Source organism: Bos javanicus, chromosome 8 (assembly GCF_032452875.1).
Source record: "Bos javanicus breed banteng chromosome 8, ARS-OSU_banteng_1.0, whole genome shotgun sequence".
NCBI lineage: Eukaryota > Metazoa > Chordata > Mammalia > Artiodactyla > Bovidae > Bos > Bos javanicus.
Window position 1 is genome coordinate 37,550,260 of NC_083875.1, and position 24,692 is coordinate 37,574,951.

At 38.6% G+C, this 24,692-nt stretch overlaps 1 long non-coding RNA gene across 1 annotated transcript in view; it reads right to left on the bottom strand.

Annotated features, from left to right (window-relative positions):
* Positions 1–24,692, bottom strand: part of LOC133252597 (uncharacterized) — a 468,796-nt gene that overhangs the window by 394,021 nt on the left and 50,083 nt on the right. The window lies entirely within an intron of this gene.

The following is a 24,692-nucleotide window of genomic DNA, read 5'->3' on the forward strand; positions in this document are numbered from 1 at the left end:
TTTTCTACTTAAGTCCCACAGATCATGTATCTTTTGAGCACAGGGATGAACTCTTAACCCCAGTGACAGTACTCTGTCCCATTAGAGGACATGGCCTGGGACAGAGTAGCTACTGAATAAATAAGCTGTACTTGTTGTATCCTCCTCACTTTTACTTCATGCATAACAGATGCAGCCTTATGGGTAGGTGATTCTCGGTAAGCAACCTTAGGTGGAATTCACAGTTCTCATTCCCAGCAGATAATCTGCTTCACTGGACCTTGGTGAAATAATAGATGTTTTCTTTGAGATTCAGCTGAGGGGCAGCAAATAGGGATTTATATTACGTGGCATGCATTTTCTGTCATGGGGAGGATGTACCTCATTACAAATATGCTTTATATCTAGTGAGCTTGCATGCACCTGCGTGCTTGTGTACACGCACATATGTTAGAAAAGTGGGTTATTATCTTATTATTATAAAAGAATGTTTGGGGTAGCAAGGAAGAAATACTATTGCTGGGAAAGGAATACAGAAAAAATGTGACACATCCAGTTCTCACTAGATTCAGACACAGAAGCTCAGAGATATTCAGTTTGATGCTTTTATTTCTTTAATCCACATTCTCAGTTCTTTTGTTTTCTTGCATTTCTATTTTTAATCATCCTTGTATTCCTCTCCTATCCTGTGGTCAAGTCCCCTGATCTCATTTCTTATTTTTCTCCTATGTCCACTTCCTCTACTTGCTTACTTGATTTATCTTCCTTGGCTGGTATCAGTTTCTAACCTTTTCCCTTATTTTCCTCTGACTTCCATTTATCCCCCAGCTAATCTTTTGACCTTTTTGTAATCTCTTTTCTTTCCATATTATCTTGTTTTCAGAGTTGTCCTTATCTGCTTAGCCCACAGTCAAGTTCAGGGGGAACAATCAATCTGAAAAGTCTTTAGCGTATAAATGAATTATCAGTTGTCCCAAAAGTCTTGGCTCTCCCAGACACCTGGAGGAAGGCCGTTTTGTTTCCAAGGCCTTTCCAGAATAGATCGTGCCTCCATACTCTCTGCTCTTTCCCACTTTCCCACCTGCTCACTGATTTGAAATCTTCAGGCAGAATTTCTAAGAAATGCATGGTTAACTCTGGTTTTACCCCATCATTTGCTATTTTCTCTGTTTTCTCTCTATCCTCTGTCTTAGGGCTTTAAAGAGTGAGGGGCAATTTTGCAGGGGCCTACCTGTGTCTTTCAGATTTAAATTGATATTCTAAAAAGCCCGGCCACCTCCAAGGCAAATGTTTCCCAAGTTTCAATTTAGTTTTCATTAGGAACCCAGCAGCCCTGTGCCAGCCTGCCTGCCCATTTAAACAAGGCCTCTCTCAGGGGATTATGCAGTTGCAAGCTGAAACATCTATATGCAAATGAGCCTTTCTGTATTTGCTATCAGCTACCACAGAAATTTTCCATTCCTTCAAAGCTATTTTTAAAAAGCAAACAGAAAACAGAAAGGAAAGAAAGCAAATCTCTTTAGCATAGACAGAAACTCTGAAGAAGAGTGGAAGGCTGGCACCACCCTACCCATTTCCACTCTCTCTTCACCTACTCCTTGAAACAGCTGCAGAAGACAGAGAATTCCTGTCCTCTCTTATCATCTATCAGGGAACATAACATATCCTAAGGCAAGGTTATATTACAATTCTGATTTATCTAAAATAAATAACCAGTACAAAACAGAAATAGGGAAAAAAAATTTTTTTGAAGTGAAAAATATAAGGAAGATCCAAATGGGTCTAAAGGTTTTGAACAAAATAAAGTTCAATATGTTTAAAAATGTAGAATTAACTCTAGTTATTTGCATGAATAAAGGGGAATAGCATTGTGGATGTTATGACTTATATACCATATAAAATTAAAGTACTTTATTTTGAAATGCAAGGTATATTCATGCTGTTAAAAATAAATAACAGGCCCAAAGTGGAGTCATCTATGCTAAACCCCACCAAGATTTAACACCTAACCTGATTGCAGTTTCAGCCTCTCTCAGGAATCAAATTTTAAATCAATTGGCCTGGAAATTCCTGATCAACATTAGTGAGGTAATCTGCCTAAGACTCCCTGCCTTCCCCTAAAAGAAGATAACCTGAAATAATCAACGCCTTTAATTTTCTTGTCCACCCTCTTTCTGGTTATAAAAACAAAACAACAACAACAAAAAACTTCCCTTTTGTACAACTGGGAACACCTTTCTACTTACTAGAGAGGATGCTGCCCAATGCATGAATTGTTGAATCAATTAGATCTTGAAGTTTGCACAATTGAAGTTTTTGTTTTAACAATTTTGGTGTCAGTGGTGGGATCTAAAGTGAATTTCTGATGACACTAAGAGACAATGGGAAACGGGTGGTATCCCATGAACCCTCATCTCACTTCACTGTCTTTCTCACTGTTTACTAGGGCCATGACTAAGTTCTCCTTGGTTATGAGCCCCACTCTTTCTGTATCCAGCCCTTCATCTAACTGGCTTTTCTTTACAGGGCTAGGCAGCTTGAGCTGGTAGGCAGTTCTGCCCAGAGCCTAATTAAGCCAGTGGATGGTTCTATGTAGAATCAAGTCCCTAACTTTTCAGATAGCAATTTCCAAGTTTTTAAGTGGAAAGTCCCAACCTTTGATACTGTTTCCAGATTCCACACCAGAAACTGCTATTGGGGGCTATAGTTCCCCATTTGCTGAGGTCTGTTGATTCAACCCTTTTCCCCAGTTCAGAGTTCCACAGGAATTGTTGATGGTTACCAGTTGGGATCAGACTGGATTCAAGTCAAATACCAAACAGGGTTTGAAGTGGGAATGGGTTCAGCTTGAGTTGTACCATGTCTAGGCTATTGCTAATGGGCAGCTCAGAAGCCAGAAAGCCACAAAAATTAGTGGGCACAAGTAGAGAATTTAAAGGCTTTGGAGCTCTTGCTGTCTTGGGAAGAATCCCTTAATAGGATAAGTTGGTCATGATTGTTAGGGAACCACCAGCCGAAACCACCCACCTTAGTCAGACACTATGACAACCACTTGCACGCAACAAGAGGCATCAATAAAGAATATGCTGCTGCCACAGAAAAGTAACTGGGAGAATTGGAGAGGGGCCGAAAGAAGGAAAGAGATACCAGTCTTTATGTCCTACCAACCTCCCAGAATCCTTCTCACTGGAATCCATCTTGACTGAGAAATGTGCATGCCACCAAGGAGGCTGAGTAAGACAAAACATGGGCCAAGCAAGATGACTGGCCAGAGACAACCTGGAAACTAACCCCATTTGCATAAAACCTAACTGTGAGCCATGTGGCAGAGCAGTTCTCCTGGGTTCCATTACCTACTGCTCTCAGTCTGGGCACCCCTTCTCAATAAAACTTTTGCTTTGTCAGCATGTGCGTCTCCTGGGACAATCATCTGAGTGTTAGAAAGAGCTCACTCTTGGGCCCTGGAAGGACTTGCCCTTCCTGCAACATGGTCAGATTGACAATAGGGAGCTTGCCAACTTCAAGGAAATTTTCACTCAACAAGGTATACTGTAGAACACAGTATAATTCCCAACCCAAAGGCACATTCCCCTTAGGTATTAGTTTGGCTCTAAGAAATTCAAGCTCTAGCTAAAAGAAATGGGATTCTTTATATAAGATGAGTGGAGCACACCACCCTCTGGTATACCTGCCTATTTTATGTCTAAGACCTATAGTCCTAGAAGCTGTAGATTTCTACAAAATGGCAAAATCTTACTAAAGACAACACAGAATTACAAAGGCCATTATGTGGAGGTCATTTAGTTGCTAAGTCATGTCTGACTCTTTGTGACCCCATGGACTATAGCCTACCAGGTTCCTCTGTCCATGGGATTTCCTAGGTAAGAAGACTGGAGTGGGTTGCCATTTCCTTTTCCATCTTCCTGATCCAGGGATTGAACCCAGGACTCCTACAATGCAGGCAGGTTCTTTACCAACTGAGCCACCAGGGAAGCCCAGCCATTATGTGGAATGTTACAATTAGACAAGACTGTTCATCAAAGTAAGAAGTACACTCAAAAGTAAGTGTCCCCATATCAAATAGAAGGTATTACCTATTTTAGTTGATATGCAGAAGCTTCTAAAAGGTTTTAAGATTCCAAACTAGCTTTATTGAAAGGTCTGTTGCAAAAGGCTTATGAAAACTTAAAGCTAAAAGGCACCTGAAACAACACCTAGGTCTCCCCTATTATACCCTCCTAGGGTTTTTTTCATTAATAATAATAATAATTAAGGGATAGATGTCTCAATTGTAAACAAGTGGGACATTGGAAAAAAGATTGTTTCAAAAGCCTTGTGAAATGTACCCAGATGGAGGGAAAACAATCCAATATAGGTGAGTGGGTGTATCAGTCTTTTGAGATCATTTAGACAGCAGCACAATTCTTTGAGGAATTAAAAACAGCTATCCTTGTTTTATAATCCATATCTTTATATAAAAGCAGAGGTGTGATAAAAAAAAAAAAAAAAGTCCACCAATCCTTTTTTGCCAATTCCAAAACCTCCTCTATTCCTCTCAAAAAGCTGTAAATATTGGAAACCAAAGCCCTTCTTGGAAGAAATTGCATTCTTTCCCTGTTCTATTGAGATGTAAATTGAGATGTTCTATTGAGATGTAAATTTTCATTTAGACCAACTCTTTAAAGTAGAGACTTCAAGGAGGTAATTCTTATCAGAAGAATGAAAAGGGGAGTGAAGAGAAGTTACTCAGTCTTGTCTGACTCTTTGCAACCCCATGGACTGTAGCCTACCAGGTTCCTCCACCCATGGGATTTTCTAGGCAAGAGTACTGGACTGGGTTGCCATTTCCTTTTCCAGGGGATCTTCCCAAAGCAGGGATTAAACCTGGGTCTCCTGCATTGCAGGCAGACGCTTTACCATCTGAGTCACCAGGGAAGCTGAAAAGGGGAAAGGTCATTTTAATTAAATGAATGAAAAAAATCATGGATCTTCTCCACAGATATTTTTAGAAAAATCTACAATCTATGAGGTCTCTGCTTCCCTATGTCCATGTATGTCTATATGTGTATGTTGTAGGTGTGTAATTAATTTCTGTGCTCAGATGGTATTGCTAAAATCAATCTGTAAAACAGCTCTATTCAAATGGGCTTAGAAAAAACTAAGAACTTGTATAAATTAAATGTTGAGTATTCTAAAAACTCTCAGAAATATAACTGAAACTAACCTAAATGTTTTTCAGGCTCACATGATAAAGGAAAACATTTTATATTAAAGCTAGTTTAAATTCATTGTTTAATTAAAATAGATCTGTCTTTAGAATTTCCACTGAAAAGTCAGTTTTCATTCCAATCCCAAAGAAGGACAATGCCAAAGAATGTTCAAACTACTGCACAATTGCACTCATTTCACATACTAGCAAAGTAATGCACAAAATCCTTCAAGCTAGGCTTCAAAAGTATGTGAACCAAGAACTTCCAGATGTACAAGCTGGATTTAGAAAAGGCAGAGAAACCAGAAATCAAATTGCTAACATCTGTTGGATCATAGAAAAAGCAAGGGAATTCCAGAAAAACACTACTTCTGTTTCATTGACTATTCTAAAGCCTTTGTGTGGATCACACCAAACTGTGGAAAATTCTTAGAGATGGGATACCAGACCACCTTACCTGCCTCCTGAGAAACCTGTATGCAGGTCAAGAAGCAACAGTTAGAACTGGACATAGAACAATGGACTGGTTCCAAATTGGGAAAGGAGTATGTCAAGGCTGTATACCATTACCCTGCTTATTTAATTTATATGCAGAGTACATCATGTGAAATGCCAGGCTGGATGAAGCTCAAGCTGGAATCAAGATTGCCAGGAAAAATATCAATAACCTCAGATATGCAGATGACATCACCCTCATGGCAGAAAGCAAAGAGTAACTAAAGAGCCTCTAGATGAAGGTAAAAGAGAAGAGTGAAAAAGCTGGCTTAAAACTCAACATACAAAAATATCATGGCATCCAGTCCCATCACTTCATGGCAAAAAGAGGGGTAACAGTGGAAACACTGACAAGACTTTATTTTCTTGGGCTCCAAAATCACGGCAGATGGTGACTGCAGTCACAAAATTAAAAGACTTGCTCCTTGGAAGAAAAGCTATGACAAACCTAGACAGCATACTGAAAGGCAGAGACAGCCCTTTGCTGACAAAAGTTTGTATAGTCAAAGATATGGTTTTTCCAGTAGTCATGTGTGGATGTGAGAGCTGGACCATAAAAAAGGTTTAGTGCTGAAGAACTGATGCTTTTCAACTGTGGTGCTGGAGAAGACTCTTGAGAGTCCCTTGGACAGAAAGAAGATCAACCACCCAATCCCAAAGGAAATCAATCCCGAATATTCATTGGAAGGACTGATGCTGAAGCTCCAATACTTGGACCACCTGATTCAAAGTGCTGACTTACTGGGAAAGACCTTGATGCTGGGAAACACTAAAGGCAGGAGAAGGGGGTGACAGAGGATGAGATGGTTAGGTGGCACCATCAACTCAACACACATGAATTTGAGCAAACTCTGGGAGATGGTGCAGGACAGGGAAACCTGGTGCAAAGGGGTTGCAAAGAGTTGGATATGACTGAGTAACTGACTACAACAAACACTGAATACAATGCAGATAACTTTTATTCTACCCAAGTTTAATAGCCAAATTCATATTATCTCTCTTGCAAAATTTCTCAGCAAAATAGTAACTTATAATTATGGCTGATATTGCCTAATGGATCGTGAAGTTTTCATGGGTCATCTAAACACAATTGTTGGGAATAAGTTATTTAGACAGATATAAATGGTTAGGAATTTATAAACATCTTAGCAGTAATTATATTTTATGTTATGTGTACTAACAAATAGCTTTCAAAATCTTTCAGGTAACTTGAAACTTTGGAGTTTTACTAAGCTAAGTTAATGATGGAAATATATTGAAAATCTAGGTTATTTCCAAATAAGATGAAATAGTAAAACACTTATTAAATGTAGGTTTATCTACTTTTGGTTTCTTATGACAAAGAAATGAAAGATATTTTGGATATATTAGTAAACGTATCTAGTACTTTATTGAAAGACTGTTCCATGAAGAAACAAGTATTTTTAGAAATTAAGAAATGAATCCATAAATTTGCAAATCTAAAGAATGCTGATACAATTCACAATTGCTCACGTATGTTACCTTAGAAATTAAGGTTTTAAGGGTTAAAAATTCTAATTTATATATATTAATTAGGTATAAATATATATAATTGTGTATATATATATAAAGTTAATGTGTATATACATGAAATTAAAATTATTATAAATAAGGAAAACAATTCCATTTGCAAAGAAAGTAGGATGTGGGAATTTGGCTAAAATAAAAAGTATAAGATATTTAAATATATGTTGGGGGTAAAAGAAGGTAAATTTTACCAAAGTGAAAAAAAAAGAAAAAGTTATTTCTAAGTGGAAAAGGAGAGAATGAAAGCCAAATTAAATATGAAGTTGGGAAGAAAGAAAGCCAAGGAAAATTTTACCTTGCGTAATCAAGATGGCTAAGATTGAAGTTATATTTAAAAAGTGTTTCAAGTAAGCTTTAATATCAGTAATGTACTTATACAAAATTATATTCTTTCATCTGCTAAAGGACATAGTTTTTTGTACTATTGGTCTGCTCTTGATAAAAGGCTATTGTAAAAGTTTTCTCTTTCCCTTTTAAGTAATATCTGCCTAGAAAGCAAAGACTTTGTGTTCTACAAAATAATTTCCTGAGCTTCATCTGGTCTTTGGCTAGTTTTTCTCATAATTAAGTAACCTTTAGTATTTGCCTTTGAAATATTTTACTGTCACTTTGATCAAAAGATAAGTATGATTTTATAATTCTTTGTGATTCTATTTGCTGTGATTTTTTTGATCTTTTAATAATATTTACAAACTTCCACAAATCAAATTCTAAATGAAGTCTTTCTGAGCTCAAACTACCAGGATTTTCCAGATGGTCCCTCGAACATCTCAAAAGATTTTGCTCTACATCTTCATAAAAACAAAGATGTTAAACTAGGCTGATTTAATATATTAAACTACATGGAAAGCACTGTCAAATAAAAAGTAATACTAAGCCTTCTTAATATATTATTTGTGTATATATATATATGTGTGTGTGTGTGTTCCTGAAAGTCCTAAAGTTTGATATGCCCTACTATGATGTTATTGTCATAATTCCAGTTATTTTAAAATGTTGTACATCACAGAAACAACCAAATTTTGTCAATTTCATTACAATGAACTCTCATCAACTCTTTAACAATGGACATTTTTAAAAGTCTTTCTGTCATTTATAGACAGCTATTATTTCCCTCAGATCTTTTGCAAAAGGGTTCTGAGAACAGTGCTTCATCTTCAAGGAGACTCACAGGAAAAAAATTAACAATATACGTTTTTGATCATAAAACTGAAGTGGATAAGAATTTCTAGATCTAATGGAAAACCTGAATTCAATAGAACAAAAGTTAATAAAATGAGACTGAATTAATTAAGGAGGATGATTATAATTTTTATGATTTTTTATGTGAAACATTTCTGGCTCCTTAATATTGTTTTTTCAGATTTAAAGACATCTTTTATCTTAAGCTATCTATGATTTTAAGTCAATTCGATAAAGTATACCTTTATAAACAAAGATGAAACATTTAGCTTTTCTTCCTACCTAATTCCTCCAAAATTTGGGAACTCGAGTACTTTTTTCATGGCAATATAATTACTTGTATAAATTCAGTAAAAATATACCCTCTTTGTAATAAGACACAACTAAAAACATTGGTTATATTACCAAAGATCTGACTGGAAAGTCATATTGGAGAGAGATATGCATATTCAGATATAGCCAGACAGTTTTGTGGACCTAAAATCGACTTTATGAAGCCAATAAAGCCCCTTGAAAAAAATGAATCCAGCACCTTGTTTACAATGTTCCAGCAAAGCAATCTTAAAAGGTTTTATATAGTCAATCACTATTCTTTCTGCATTTACATAAATAATTAGGCCAAGTTTTAATGTTAACAAATTAACTTTATTGTAGTTATCTTTTCAGAGAAGCAATGGCACCCCACTCCAGTATTTTTTTTTAAAGTTATTTATTTTAATTGGAGGCTAATTACTTAACAATATTGTATTGGTTTTGCCATATATCAACATGAATCCGCCACGAGTGTACACATGTTCCCCATCCTGAACCTCCCTCCCACCTCCCTTCCCATCCCATCCCTCTGGGTCATCCCAGTGCACCAGCCCCAAGCATCCTGTATCCTGTATTGAACCTGGACTGGTGATTCGTTTCTTACATGATATTATACATGTTTCAATGCCATTCTCCCAAATCATCCCACCCTCTCCCTCTCCCACAGAGTCCAAAAGATCGTTCTATACATCTGTGTCTCTTTTGCTGCCTCGCATACAGGGTTATCATTGCCATCTTTCTAAATTCCATATATATGCGTTAGTATACTGTATTGATGTTTTTCTTTCTGGCTTACTTCACTCTGTATAATAGGCTCCAGTTCCATCCACCTCAAATGTATTCTTTTTAATGGCTGAGTAATACTCCATTGTGTATATGTACCACAGCTTTCTTATCCATAATCCATTCGTCTACTGATGGACATCTAGGTTGCTTCCATGTCCTGGCTATTATAAACAGTGCTGTGATGAACATTGGGGTACACGTGTCTCTTTCAATTCTGGTTTGTATGTCCAGCAGTGGGATTACTGGGTCATAAGGCAGTTCTATTTGCAGTTTTTAAAGGAATCTCCACACTGTTCTCCATAGTGGCTGTACTAGTTTGCATTCCCACCAACAGTGTAAGAGGGTTCCCTTTTCTCCACACCCTCTCCAGCATTTAATGCTTGTAGACTTTTGGATCGCAGCCATTCTGACTGGCGTGAAATGGTACCTCATTGTGGTTTTGATTTGCATTTCTCTGATAATGAGTGATGTTGAGCATCTTTTCATGTGTCCGTTAGCCATCTGTATGTCTTCTTTGGAGAAATGTCTATTTAGTTCTTTGGCCCATTTTTTGATTGGGTCGTTTATTTTTCTGGAATTGAGCTGCAGGAGTTGCTTGTATATTTTTGAGATTAGTTGTCAGTTGCTTCATTTGCTATTATTTTCTCCCATTCCGAAGGCTGTCTTTTCACCTTGCTTAAAGTTTCCTTTGTTGTGCAGAAGCTTTGAATTTTAATTAGGTCCCATTTGTTTATTTTTGCCACTCCAGTATTCTTGCCTGGAGAATCCCAGGGATGGGGGAGCCTGGTGGGCTGCCATCTATGGGGTCGCACAGAGTTGCATACAACTGATGGGACTTAGCAGCAGCAGCAGTAGTTATCTTTGGCAAAGAATAAGGGTAATTGTACATGGGGAAATTATGTTTTCACCTTTGTAGCTACTAGAATCTAGTCTTGTTAACTGTCTGAGATCTTGTTATAAACCTGTCAAGGGGACTAGATCTTGAATTCTTCTAGTTTTCCTCAAATATCTGACTCTCCAAATTAATGTTTCCAATTTCTTTCCACCCTTTTCATCTGCAGTCAAGACTCCCCTTGAATCTCCTTAGAGGAAATTATACCAAGTTCTTTTCATTACCCAGATGGCAGCCAAACTTCACGGACTTAAACCTTTAGCACATGTCTCCCAGTGAAAAAGGAAACTGCATATAAGATGAAGACCTCTAAACCAAATTGACTATGAAGAGAAGTAGCTGACATAGATGCAGACTACTTCCACCCAAGATGCCAAATCAAGACTTCTTATTTTAACTAAACATAAAGCCTTTTTTTTCTCTTTTTTTATTTCCTTTACTCTGGCATTGGCCTAGAGAGACAATGCCATTACTCACACATCAGAGGTCACCACAAAGCGGGTATAACCTCTGGAACTTAGAAAAACTTTCTATTTCAGGCTAGGAAAAAATTTAACTGTCTCTTGGCTTGAACAGGCGAATGCAATGATCCTTGTAAATGAATGCATAAACAGTGTCAACTTTGTAGAAGTGACTTGCACCTCAACAAGAATAAATCTTTGCTTGTTGTGTTTATCATTCTCCTTGAGTCTATGAAGCCTAGATAGCTGGCACATAACTGGGCAATGCTTTCTAGGTTATCTAACTGTGCCCCTAACTATCCACAAACAAACTGAAATAGCTCATTGATCAATTCCCCTGAATTTGCATGGTTGAGTTAGGAAGGATATACCAGGAAGCATTCAGAACTAAGGATACACTTTATTTAGCAGAGTTCTACTTCCCTCAACAGAAGTGAGTACAAATGAAGCTGTGATCAGGAATCTCTCCCTAACTCTTTAAAGTATTGAAGAGTCTGCTGCTAAACAATAGCTGTCCAATATATATCCGTAGACTCTCTGTCCAAAGTTATTCTTGATAACAGAATTATCATTTAGCTTGGCAAAGAGGTATCATCTATGCTGTGGCCCACACTACTTGCTATATCTGGATTACTACTTCTGGGGAAATTGAAACTCCATTATACAAGATCACTGAGCAGGCCCACTTGGCTTAAAAGAGTGACTCGTTCAAAGAAACCTTTCTTTAGTTGGTCTGGTTCTTAGGGATCATGACTCTGAAGTATACTTCGAACATTGAAACTATCCTGAAGATATTAAGAAAAGGTGGCAAGAATACACAGAAGAACTATACAGAAAAGATCTTAATGACACAGATAACCACGATGGTGTGATCACTCACCTAGAGCCAGACATCCTGGAGTCTGAAGTCAAGTGGGCCTTAGGAGGCATCACTATGAACAAAGTTACTGGAGGTGACGGAATTCCAGCTGAGCTATTTCAAATCCTAAAAGATGATGCTGTTAAAGTGTTGCATTCAATATGCCAGCGAATTTGGAAAACTCCACAGTGGCCACAGGACTGGAAAAGGTAAGTTTTCATTCCAAAGCCAAAGGATGTTCAAACTACCTCACAATTGCACTCATCTCATGCCCTAACAAAGTAATGCTCAAAATTGTCCAAGTGAGGCTTCAACAGTATGTGAACTGAGAACTTCCAGATATCCAAGCTGACTTTAGAAAAGGCAGAGGAACCAGAGATCAAATTGCCACCATGCACTAGATCATCAAAAAACGAGAGGGTTCCAGAAAAGCATCCACTTATGCTTTATTGACTACGCTACTGTGTGGATCACAACAAACTGTAGAAAATTCTTAAAGAGATGAGAATACCAGACCTTCTTACCTGCCTCCTAAGAAATCTGTATGCAGGTCAAGAAGCAACAGTTAGAACAAGACATGGAACAATGGACTAGTTCCAAACTGGGAAAGGAGTATGTCGAGGCTATATATTGTCACCTTGCAAAGTACATCATGCAAAATGCCAGGCTGGATGAAGCACAAGCTGGAATCAAGATTGCCAGGATAAGTGTCAATAACCTCAGAAATGCAGGTGACACCACCCTCATGGCAGAAAGCAAAGAAGAACTGAAGAGCCTCTTGATGAAAGTGAAAGAGGAGAGTGAAAAAGCTGGCTTAAAACTCAACATTCAAAAACTAAGATCATGGCATCTGGTCCCATCACTTCATGGCAAATAGATGGGGCAACAATGGAAATAGTGACAGACTTTATTTTCTTGGGCTCCAAAATCACTGCAGATGGTGACTGCAGCCAAGAAATTAAAAGACACTTGGAAGAAAATCTCTGACCAACCTAGACAACATACTGAAAAGCAGAGACAGCCCATTGCTGATAAAAGTTCATATAATCAAAGCTATGGCTTTTCCAGTAGTCATGTACGGATGTAAGAGCTGGACCATAAAAAAGGCTGAGTGCTGAAGAATTAATGCTTTTGAATTGTGGTGTTGGAGAAGACTCTTGAGAGTCCCTTGGACTGCAAGGTGATCAAACCAATCAATTCTAAAGGAAATCAGTCCTGAATACTGAATAATCATAGGAAGGAATGATGATGAAGCTGAAGCTCCAATACTTTGGCCTCCTGATGTGAAGAACTGACTCATTTGAAAAGACCCTGATGCTGGGAAAGATTGAGGGCAGAAGGAGAAGGAGACAACAGAGGATGAGATGGTTGGATGGCATCACCGACTCGATGGACATGAGTTTGAGAAAGCTCCTGGAGTTGGTGGTGGACAGGGAAACCTGGCATGCTTCAGTACATGAGGTCACAAAGAGTCAGACATGACTGAGCAACTGAACTGATCCTGTTTCTAATTATAATGATAATCTCCCTGGTGCCTTGAATTTTCTCAAATGCTTTAAATACATGTTTGCAGCCACTAATCACCAAGCAAAAGACTACCTAAGACTGGAACTTTAAAAAAGGAATGAAGAGAATGATCAACTAAATTATTTTGAGCCTGAAGTTATGACCTGTGAACACCACACAGATTCAGCAAAAAACGGACACCTAGGAACAATAAAAGCTGCAAGAACTAGAATGCAGTAAATGCCTCTAATTTTGGTCCATCTCTCAGTTAGAGTTAGAGCTTGATTTGATCAAAAGAGGGGAAACTGTCAAACAACAGGCCTCAAATCAAATCACTTTATGCTAAGCCCCAGCAATATTTATTAATAATACCTAAATTAAATGCAATTTCAGTTTCTCTAAGGAGTAGAATTTTTAACCTATCAGTCTGGAATTTCCTGACCAACACTACTGAGGTAGTCTGCCTAAGATCCCTTCCCTTTCCCGTAAAAAAGGCAACCTTTCAGTGCAGGAGACACAGGTTCAACCTTGGTCTGGGAAGACCTCACATGCCATGGAGCAATGAAGCCCATGGCCCACAACTGTTGAACCTGTCCTCTAGAGTCAGGCACCTGCAACTACCTACCCTGTGTGCCGCAGGCTTCACAACTACTGAAGCCCACATGCCCCGGAGCCCAGGCTCCACAAGACAGGTCACCACAGTGAGAAGCCTGAGAACCGCAACAGAGTAACCCCCACTCCCCACAACTAGAGAAAAGCCCAGGCAGCAGCAAAGACGCAGCACAGCCAAAAATAAATAAGTAAAATATAAATTATTTTTAAAAAGGTAACCTTAATTGAAATAATCTACTCTTTAACTTCTTTGCCCCACCTTCTTTCTGATGATAAAATCCTTCCATTTTGCAAAATTCTATGAAGTCTCTTTCTACTTGCTTGATGACATGCTGTCTGATTCATAAATCATTGAATAAAGTGAATTAGAATTTCTAATTTAGTCAGCTAAATTTTGTTCTTTAACAGTACTAAAGCACATTCTTTTAAGTACCCTTCAAACATGGCTACTGGTCCTTGAGCAAGTATTCTGGGCCTTGATTTCCTCATTTCTAAATGAAAGACCTAACTGGATAGATCAGGGGTTATTAAATCATTAGAAGACTCCTTACTACTTGTATTTGGAAGCAATTTCAAACTTGAAGAAAATCTACAAGATATATGAAGAACACTCATTATCCATCACCTAGATTCACCTATTGTTAACATTTTATCCCATCTGCTTTATCATTGCTGCTCTCTTCCCCCCAACTCCGTATAGACAGACAGAGAGATAGTTAAATATCTATCTATATGTATATCTAGACATAGATACAGAGGGGTCTGGATTTATAAATATAGACACACATACAGAGATCATAGGGCTTCCCTCATAGCTCAGTTGGTAAAGAATCTGCCTGCAATGCAGGAAACCCAGGTTTGATTCTTGGGTCAAGAAGATCCCCTGGAGAAGGAAATGGCAACCCACTCCAGTATTCTTGCCTGGAGAATCCCATGGACAGAGGAGCCTGGCAGGCTACAGTCCATGGGGTCACAAGAGTCGGACCCGACTTACCAACCAAACCACCACCACCACCACCACCACAGAGACCATATGCACATATATGTGAATGTGCATACACATATATACATATATGTATGTATATTCACTCACTATTATCTGAAATCCAAATTGAACTGGGTCACATGTATTTCAGCTGGGAACCTTTATAGGGGAGAAAAAACGAGAGTACAATAATAAGCACGTTATCAGATGTTGTTGCTGTTCAGTGTGGATAACAGGCTTCAAATCTTGCTGGGGACCTTATGAGAAACTGTACAGAGTATCCCTCAGAACTGAGCTACAGTAGAACAGAAAGCCCAGGACGTTATCCCTGGATTCCCTTTCAGTCTCTGCTGAAGGCTGTCCCTAGGGCAGCATTAACTCCTTGTCACTTTTGTGCTGCTCTAGCTTGTGGCTGAGCAAACTCCCAAGCATGAAAGAAGCCGTCAAGCAGAGAAGCAGGCATTTAAAGTGGGGAGTTATCCATGGTATACCTGAAACTATTCACCATGAGGACAGGGCACGTTCAGAGGTGAGCCTTGGGGTCATGGGTCAGGGCATCAAGAAAGTCAGCTAGAGCTGCTTTTTACAGTGCCTTTGCTTTGCTTCTAGACTCACAAAGCAAAGTTGTGATTTTCACACTGCTTCTTGATGTTATAGAAAAAGAGAAGTACAGTCCTGGGGCCTCCAGCCCTGTCACTGATGGCTTTCAGTGCATAGAAATGAACAGATATTCTGGTCTTTTACATTGGCTGTGGGAGCTTATTCAGTGTTTCTGTTCCTGAGATCTATACTCACTTCTGGCATGCTGACAATTTATGTTTTTGAGTCAGTAAGATTGTGGGACAATCTTACTCCAGATGGTGGGACAATCTTACTCCAGATGGTGCCAAGATGCTAGTACACAGAATAGCACTGAGATACTTCTACCTAAGAGATACCTGGTCTCCTCACAGCCCTAAAACCGTGAAACATTTTAGTAGTTGTGAGTCACATTTTCCCTGTTTTGAATTTTTATAAACTTCATTCTTCAATGGGCAAACTGAGTTTAGATACTCCTCCCCAAAAGCCCATTTTCAGTGTATTATTATGTAAAGGCTTTAGCTTTAAACCTCAAATCATTCTTAGCTTAATTAAAAGTGTCTGGTTACTATCTATTCCTTCATATGTACAAAGTGGGGTCTTGTAATCAGCTTGAGGAAGCTCACATTTCTTGCCAGAGTTTAATTAGCAGCAGAGGAAGCACGAGGTGCCTCTCTTTCTTCCAGGCTTGAATCTAACCCTAGTAGCTACTAGGAAGTACTCTAGGATTTGAAATCAGAAGGTTGAATATTCTTCTTGGAAAGGATAGTTTAGGAACTGATAGAGAGCATTGACTTTAATATGTAAATATATTTAAATTATATTTAAAAATCTTGATTAGAATATGGGTCAGCCTGGGATCTTCACAAACCAGACCTGCTTTTTTCTGTTTTTCTTATTTTGCTTCCTTCACTCCATTATAGATTTTACCCAAAAGTACTCCCATCATAAATTACTTGGCAAGAATCCCTGTCTCAGGCTCTCAAAGTCTGACCTAGGAGACAGGTGAGCCTGAGAGGCTCTGAGGCAATTCATAGGAGAAGAATAATGTGGAATTAAAGAATAAATTAATCACTTCTCACTGCAGAACCAGGAATAGTCCAACATATATGTGTTGATGTTTCCTGTCACTTTAAACTATAAATATTATAAACACCATTTTGCTAAACCTTTGATCTAACGCTTACTCTGACTGCTAAGAACTCAGAATCAAAGGATTAATATCCTACTAGCTACTGCACAACTTCTCTGATGCTGTAATCTTCGAATGAGACTCTAACTGAATGTCGATTTTCTTGCTGTGATTTGCTCGCATGCAAATCTCACTGGCTACTTTTAATTAGAATCTTAGGGTTTTATAGCTGGAACAAACTTTAGGGATCATCTAGTCCAACTCTTTTCATCATGGACAAACAGAAGCCAACAAAATCCAATTAATTCTCAGGGTCATTCAACTACCAAGTGGCAGAATTGGGATGATAATCCAGTCTCGTGGGCTCCGATCCAACACTATTTCCACTGAACCACATTACTTGGCCTTTACCAAACTCCACATACTTCAGATAGGGGAGAAAAAGAATATTGAAATTTTCACTCATTACTCATTAAGTCGTATCATTGGGCTTATAAATGAGTTACATTAGTATCTGCTTTAGCCTAGTAATGAGTTTATAATGCTAAATTATAAATCCATCCTCTTTACTTGTTCTTCTTCTGTCTGTATAAGCTTCACCCAATTACTTCAAGTAACAATAAACATGTAACTATTCATCAGAGAGAAAAGCTCACTGGCAGAGCTACTGAATGTTGTATTATTTCACACAAGATATAGTTGGAATTTACTTGTGTGTGTGTTAGTTGCTCAGTAGTGTCCAACTCTTTGTGACCCCATGGACTGTAGCCCACCAGGCTGCTCGGTCCATGGGATTCTCCAGGCAAGAACACTGGAGTGGGTTGCCATTTCCTTTTCCAGGGGATCTTTCTGACCCAGAGATCAAACCCGGGTCTCCTGCACTGTGGGCAGACTCTTTACTATCTGAGCCATCAGGGAAGGACTAGACTAAATGAACTCATTTCCAAAAATGTTTAGTTTGTCTCTAAATGAATCAATGTCATGGACAGAAACACTGCTTACACACATTGTCCACATAGAGAGATGAAATGACATGGAATAAAAGGAAACCTTGCAGAGCCCTACTATTTCCATGTGATCTAAGACAATCACTGCTCTCCATTAATTATAACTATCTGAGAAAATTGACCTTTATTTCCATTAGGTTGGTCTTCAAGCACAAGCAAATCTGCCAGCCTTGAAAGATTACATACCCCAAAGCCACTGGACATTTGTTCCTTATTGAATTTCTGTGTCTCTGTTTGCAACAAAAGTAAGACTTCCTAAAGAAAACATTTCTGCCTTAAATTATATAATTTGGCTACTAGTGAGTTACATTAGATTCCCTTCTGTAATCAACCGTTCTGTGCAGAAAGGAAGAACATTCTCCGCTCATGTGTCCAGAGCTAATGATATCGTAAACTTTCCCATACTTGGTGACTGTGATTTTCAGTTCATAGTAAGGCTTAAAAAACTAATGGTTCTGTTTACTTCCACTGAACAAGTGGGAAGAAGGAGTAAAGGATGTAATGGCTGAGAAAAATCCCTTTACCCTTTTAAACTCTAGAAAAAGAATGTCTTCAATGGATTTTTTTTTTTTTTTTTGCCTGCTTATTTTATAGTTCCTTTGCTGAAAAATTTTAATCCCACATTAGAGTGAAGATGGTTCACCATTATTCTCAGACCTCCCAACTCCCAGTGATCCATTACTAACATCCAATTAAGGCTAAGTGATAGTGATGTCAATGAGTTGGATGTTCTTGACATTTGACCAAGGCAAAGATCCTATTTGAGCTCATCTTTCCATGGGAACAAAAGCATATGACTTTTTTGGCCAACTGTCTCATTTTATAAAAAAAAAATGTTTTTTTTTTTTTTCTATACAGTAAGTATCCTCTGGCACATATTATATAAAGTGGAAGCACATTAAAAAGCTATCCTTTTGTTGGCTTTAAAGTCAATCATATGTCCATGAACAGTACATATATATGTATTTGTGGGGGTTTTTCCTTTTCTAAGTTGAATTAATGCACTTTATTTGAATATATGATCAAAAATCATTTTAAAACTTCAAATGGAAGCAACCTAAGTGTCCTTCAACAGATGAATGGATAAAGAAGATGTGGTACATACATACAATGGGACACTATTCAATCATAAAAAAGAATGAAATTCTGCCATTTGTAGCAACATGGATGGACTTACAAGGTATTATGCTAAGTGAAGTAAGCCAGACAGAGAAATACAAATAGTGTATATTGTAACTTATATGTGGACTCTATAGAATAAAACTACTGAATGTAACAAAACGGAGGTAGACTCACAGAGAGAACAAACTATTGGTTACTAAAGGTGAGGGGGTGGGGGGAAGGGGCAAAAAAGGGGATAAAGAGGCGAAACTAGTATGTAAAAAATAAATAAGCTACAAGGAAATATTATACAGCACTGGAAATATAGCCAATATTTTATAATAACTACAAATGGAGTACAATGTTTAAAAAGTGTGAATCATTACTGTGTACACCTGAAACCCACAATATTGTAAATCAAATACACTTTAATGTAGAAATATTCAACATAGGCTTATGAACGTCTCAGTGGAAGGAATGTGAAATCAACCTGAGGAGGAATGAGACTACCTGTTCAACTGCTACATGAGCATTCAAAACCCCGTGGACTAGTTCTAGGACTAATACAGGCTTTGAAGCCACGGACATGGACCCTGGAGACATAGTTGTTTCTCCCCTGCCCTACCCCAGTGGTTCTCAAACTTTTTGTGTCTTAAGTTTATTTATACTTTTCTGACAAAGATATACAAACTTGTGTTCACAAGGTTAGGAAGTTCTTCAACTTCCATAAACCCTCCATGTGCCTTCGAAAGGAGATTAAGGATGCCTCCATTCATGGCAAACAGGTCATTCCACTCTTTTGCACTAAAAATACACAATATCTTTTCTTCTTTTTTTTGAGCTTTCTCTTTCAAAACAAAATAAAACAAAACCCACTTTATCAAGAGTGGGGTGACTGAGACTACTTTGATCTCTAACAATCATGGTGGCATCTGCCCTTCCCGGTTTAATGTAGCAGGCTCCCTTATCAGCCTATCCCCACACCCCCACTCCCAATTCAAAGCACTGACAATCAGCTCAGAAACATGGCTCACTTTGATAACCTTTTAGCCTTTGTTATTCCATGTGTTCCACAGCAGAGGTGATTAATCCTAGTCACCAGAATGTCAGGAAGAGGGTGGTGCTGGCAGGACATTCCCTGAGTATTGTGGGATGGGATGATATCCAGGTGATCTATTCTACTGGGGAAGAGTGTGTAGATTTAACTGGAAGTTTCACACAAACAGAATTTGGTGTAACTGCACAGCAGTATATGGAACAGCACTGGGCGCGTTTTCACTTATTCACTGCCATCCTTGAGGCTAGTGTTAAAGCCATGGATTTTGTTCATAGCAGAGTGGGATATTTCACAGTTCTTTATTTTTCAAATTCCAGTGAATTCCCTTTCAAACTTCAGACGCATCTTATTTTCAAATATCTCTCCCTCTGAATTACATTGTTGTAGAAGAGTCTCAGAGGCTTCTATGTCCCAAGATATTGGAGACAGTCCTGGCCTGAGACTGTTGGGGCCAATGTAAAAATTCACATGTTCCTTTGATGATCATTTGCTCTGTACTAAGGGCTTCTAAGGCCCTGGAACTTAGCGCTTAACCACTTTCCAGAGTCTTTACAAATAATGCTGCTCTCTTTTTCCTGAGGTGGAGGGAGAGTGCAGGGGAAAGAATATGCTTTCTAGATTCCCAGCCTAGCCACAGTGGCAAACAAACAGACCAAAATAAGATTCTGACTCAATCATTTTAATAAATCACACTTACATATGTAGCATCTATCTGGATGGCCATTGGCCAAGCGGCAACGAGCATTCCTTTCTCTCAGGGTTTTTACAATTGTCCTGAAACTATGTAGACCTTCACTGGGACTGAGGAGAGGAGGAACTGAGAGCTTATGACTATCAGGGACCCCAGGAATTCATTTTTCTGAAGAAATTATAAGAGTGTCTATAATAACTTGGTATTTGGTAGATTTTATTATTCCAGTTGTATTAAGACATTTGTTTGGACTGCAAGAAAAGGTTATCCTTTCCATTCCCAATGTGCACCCATGCTGTATAGTTTTTTATATTTTAAAATGGCTAAGTGTGAAAGCTTGAGTATTTTTAATTTTATTTTTTTAATGTGGGCTAATGATGCATAGAAAATAACTTTACCATTAAACAAATGCTCTTTAGAAATGACAAGTCACTAATGTAGTCAGAAAAATATAGTGTTATGGTAGGAATTATGACTGCTGTGATTACTGCTGTCTTATACCTAACATTTCTTTTAACTTTCCACTTGACAGCTGAGCAAAAGAGGGGAGAATGAATGATGTATGTTGGATCTCAAGCAGCAACTGTACAATCTTGCAGACTGAAAATTAGGAGTCAACAGGCCTTGGTTCTAATGACAGTTTCACTTGACAACAGCCCCAGATCTTGGTCTCTCCAACCTGGGAAGATTAATGACACAGCAGTTCTGAAATATCTCGAGGGCAAGTTTGAAATATATGTGCTTCTCCTTACGTTAATATATCTCCTCCTATTTCCTTCTAGTTTCCATGGAAGTGATGGAAAGTCCATGGAGTGACCACCATGGAAGGACACAGAGCTGTGAGGTGGCAGGGTGGGCAAAGGTCTTGCTTTTCCTTCTTCCACATTCCCATTTCTTATACACTTAATTGTCTTCCTTAATCTGCTATTATTGTCGTCTTTGTTCGCCCATGTGCCCCATAATTACCCCTTCATATTTAATACCAATATCACATGCAGATATTCTTACAGTGGTCTTTCTTACCTCCCTCCAGTGGAGTGTTTCCAGCAGTCCTTTTATTTTTATACAAGAGGGCTTGGAATGTGGTTGTTTAAATAAGAATGAGAAAATAGAACAAGCATTTACAAGTGACTAGTAAGTGTGTATTTTTCCAGGGCTGCTGTAGCAAATTACCACAAACTGGTGGCTCAAAACAACAGAACTTCTAGTCTCTTACAGTTCTGGAGGCCAGGCCCGAAACCAAGGAGCTGGCAGGGCCATGCTCCCCCTGAAGGCTCTGGGGAAGGACCCTTCCTTGCCAAGTCCAGCTTCTGATGGCTGAGAGCAGTCCTGGTAGCTGGATCCCTCCAATCCCTGCCTTTGTCTTCATATAGCGTTCTCTTCTCTCTGTGACTGTGTGAATATCATAATGACAACTGCTACCAGATTTAGGGCCCACTAGAAAACTCAGGAGGATCTCATCTTGAGATCCTGATGTCTGCAAGACCTTTCTTTCTTTTTTTTTTTTTTCCAATAAAGGTCATAATCACAGATTCTGAAACACAGATAAGTGTTTAGGGGACCACTGTTAACCCACAAGAGTATATATTTAGCATTCACAAACCTGTTCAGTAGGTAATAGAAATCCCAATTTACCAATGAGAAAATTGAGGTCCTGAACTCTTACTGAGTTAAGAAGAAGTGGACTCAAAATTCAACTTTAGGTCAATATGACATCAAAGGTTAGGTCTTTCACCATGAGCCTTCCTTGTATATTTAAAAATGAACACAAAACTGCCTCAGCAAAAAGAAGATATTAACACCTCTAGTAAATAAAAAAAACATTCTCTAAGCTAATATATTTTCTTTTAAACTTCTTCTAAAATGGATTCTTCCAATACAGTTTATTATATTAAAAGGAAAAAGTCTGGTTTTTAATTTACCAAAAAGTCTCTTAAAAATGAAAATGGCATGAAAGTAGATATTAAATTTCTGAGATAGGGCTAGGATGGGGACAAAAAAGTAGTTCTTAGCTTTTGTACATTAAAAAAAAAAATCTCTTTTGATCCATGACCTCAAATGTATTCTTTGCCAAATGGAATTTGGAAATCAAAGGACTTCAGCCAACCAGTTCAATTTTCTATATTAAAGAAGGACACCCTGGCAGTTTTCTCAACATATAAGCCAATATTTCCAATGACCTTCTCAACATTTTTACATGGACATCCCAACATCACTTTAAATTCATTTCCAGTATTACTTTTCTTCCAACATTGCTGTTTCCACTTTTTCTAGTTGCTGCTACCATGCTTCCATTTACCAAGCTAGGAATTTTTGATTCATTGAATGTTTTCCTTTTCTTCGCAGTGTGTCTTGCATGCATTCATTTACTGCCCAAGTCTTTTTAAGTATTTTTTTCTGGGTCATCCACCATGTGAGTAGTAGAGATACACAGTTCCAAAAAGGCAGAAACAGCTGGCTCTTTTGGGGGGCTTAAAGTCTAGCTGGAAAAAGAGACACTGAGCACATAATTACAAATATGACTCAATATTAAAGAGAAAGCCAAGGTTTTAAAGAGGAACATGCTGCTAGGGAATCAAATCCATCCACATCTTGTCACCCTCTCTGCTCTGCTCTGGTTGGCCCTTCTCTTACCAGCTTCAGGAGGCAACCTCTCTGCCTTTAGTCTGACTTCATCTGATCCATCCTGCAGGCTACTGCATAGTAAAACTTCCCATACTTCAGTTTTTTCTATGTTACTCTCATCTCATGAGTTCTCAGTAACATTCTGACTCTTACAGACTAACCTTTTAGACATTTAGGATTTCCCTTCTTGTAACCTCACTCAATCCTGGATAGAGATCTCAGAGAAGAGACTTAGGGTCTTCCCAACACTGGGAGCTTGGCAGTGGTATTAACAAGCCCTATTAGGCTCATGAAACTTCTTCCAAAACCAATCTGCCTACAAATTATCTGTCCTAAGACATCTGAATTAGTCTAACCCCTAACGTTTGTTCAAACCATTTTTTTCCCCACAACATACCTTTTTCCTCTTCTCCGTCTCTCAAATTTGACCCCTGCCTCAAAGAATACCCCTCTGAACCTTCCCTGACCCCAAGAGCTTTCTCTTCTTTCCCTAAGCTCAAGGCACTCATTGTCACACCTAGCCTCTACGTGAGCAAGTCCAGCTGGATTTTATGATGTTATTTTTTCTGTGTAAGCATCTATACCTTACCTCTTCCAAAGAAACCATGTACTTCATTAGTCGGGCTAATCCTGCAGTCAGTGTTTCTTTGTCCTATTGCACCTTCTGCTTAGTAGAGAGAGAGTCAATAGTTCTTATAGCCATAGAGCTGTAGAGTTGGGCCCTGAGTGAAATGAGATTCAGACAGGTAAACTGACCACCTGCAGATACACAGGTAGTTAGAGGCATGATTCAGACCAGAACCTAGATCTCTTGCTAGCAGATAATGTTCTTTTTACTGATGAATGAAGGTAGTAAGTAAATGAATGTAAATAAATTTTAGAAAAGTTCCATTCTTTTTCAGTTGGTCCATCTAGTACCTAACCTTTTGTAGACAGAGGTCATCCTATTGATCTGCAGATGCTGTGGTTTCCACAGACACACATAATAACTTTGTTATTGAATCTAAACTGTGATGCCCATTTAACCATCACTGTGGCAGCAACAGACTCCTCCCACCAACCCCTACCTCCCATTCATTCTGATTTATTCTTGGCTATAACTAGGGTAGTGCTTCACAGTTGGCTCACTGGTGAGCCAAAGAATCTGCCTGCCAATGCAGGAGAGGAGACATGGGTTCAATCTCTGAGTTGGGAAGATCCCCTGGAGAAGGGAATGGCAACCCACTCCAGTGTTCTTGCCTAGAAAATCCCACGGACAGAGAAGCATGGAGGGATATAGTCCGTGGCATCAGAAAAGGGTCAGATACAACTTAGGAACTAAACAGCAATAATAACTATTGTTAGATAGACTTTCAAAACTTTAATTCATGACCTTCAGCTAAATTTCCCATGTCTGGGATTTGTGGTGTAGTACCTTGAGAAGATACAAGCATACACTTTGTCTACAGGAAAGAAGCTCTTGTGTGAGACAATAATGAAGGTAAAGGGAAGATTGTCCTCTGATATTTCTAGCCCTTCAGACAGTTGGGGGTGGTTCCAACATTTAACCAGGCTTCTGAGCTATCAATCAGGATCCTGGAGGTGGGATGGGGACACCCCAAGAAATCATAACAAACTCAATGATTATCTCTCCACTGACAATGAAAAAAAAAAATCACTCTTCAGCTCTTTGTA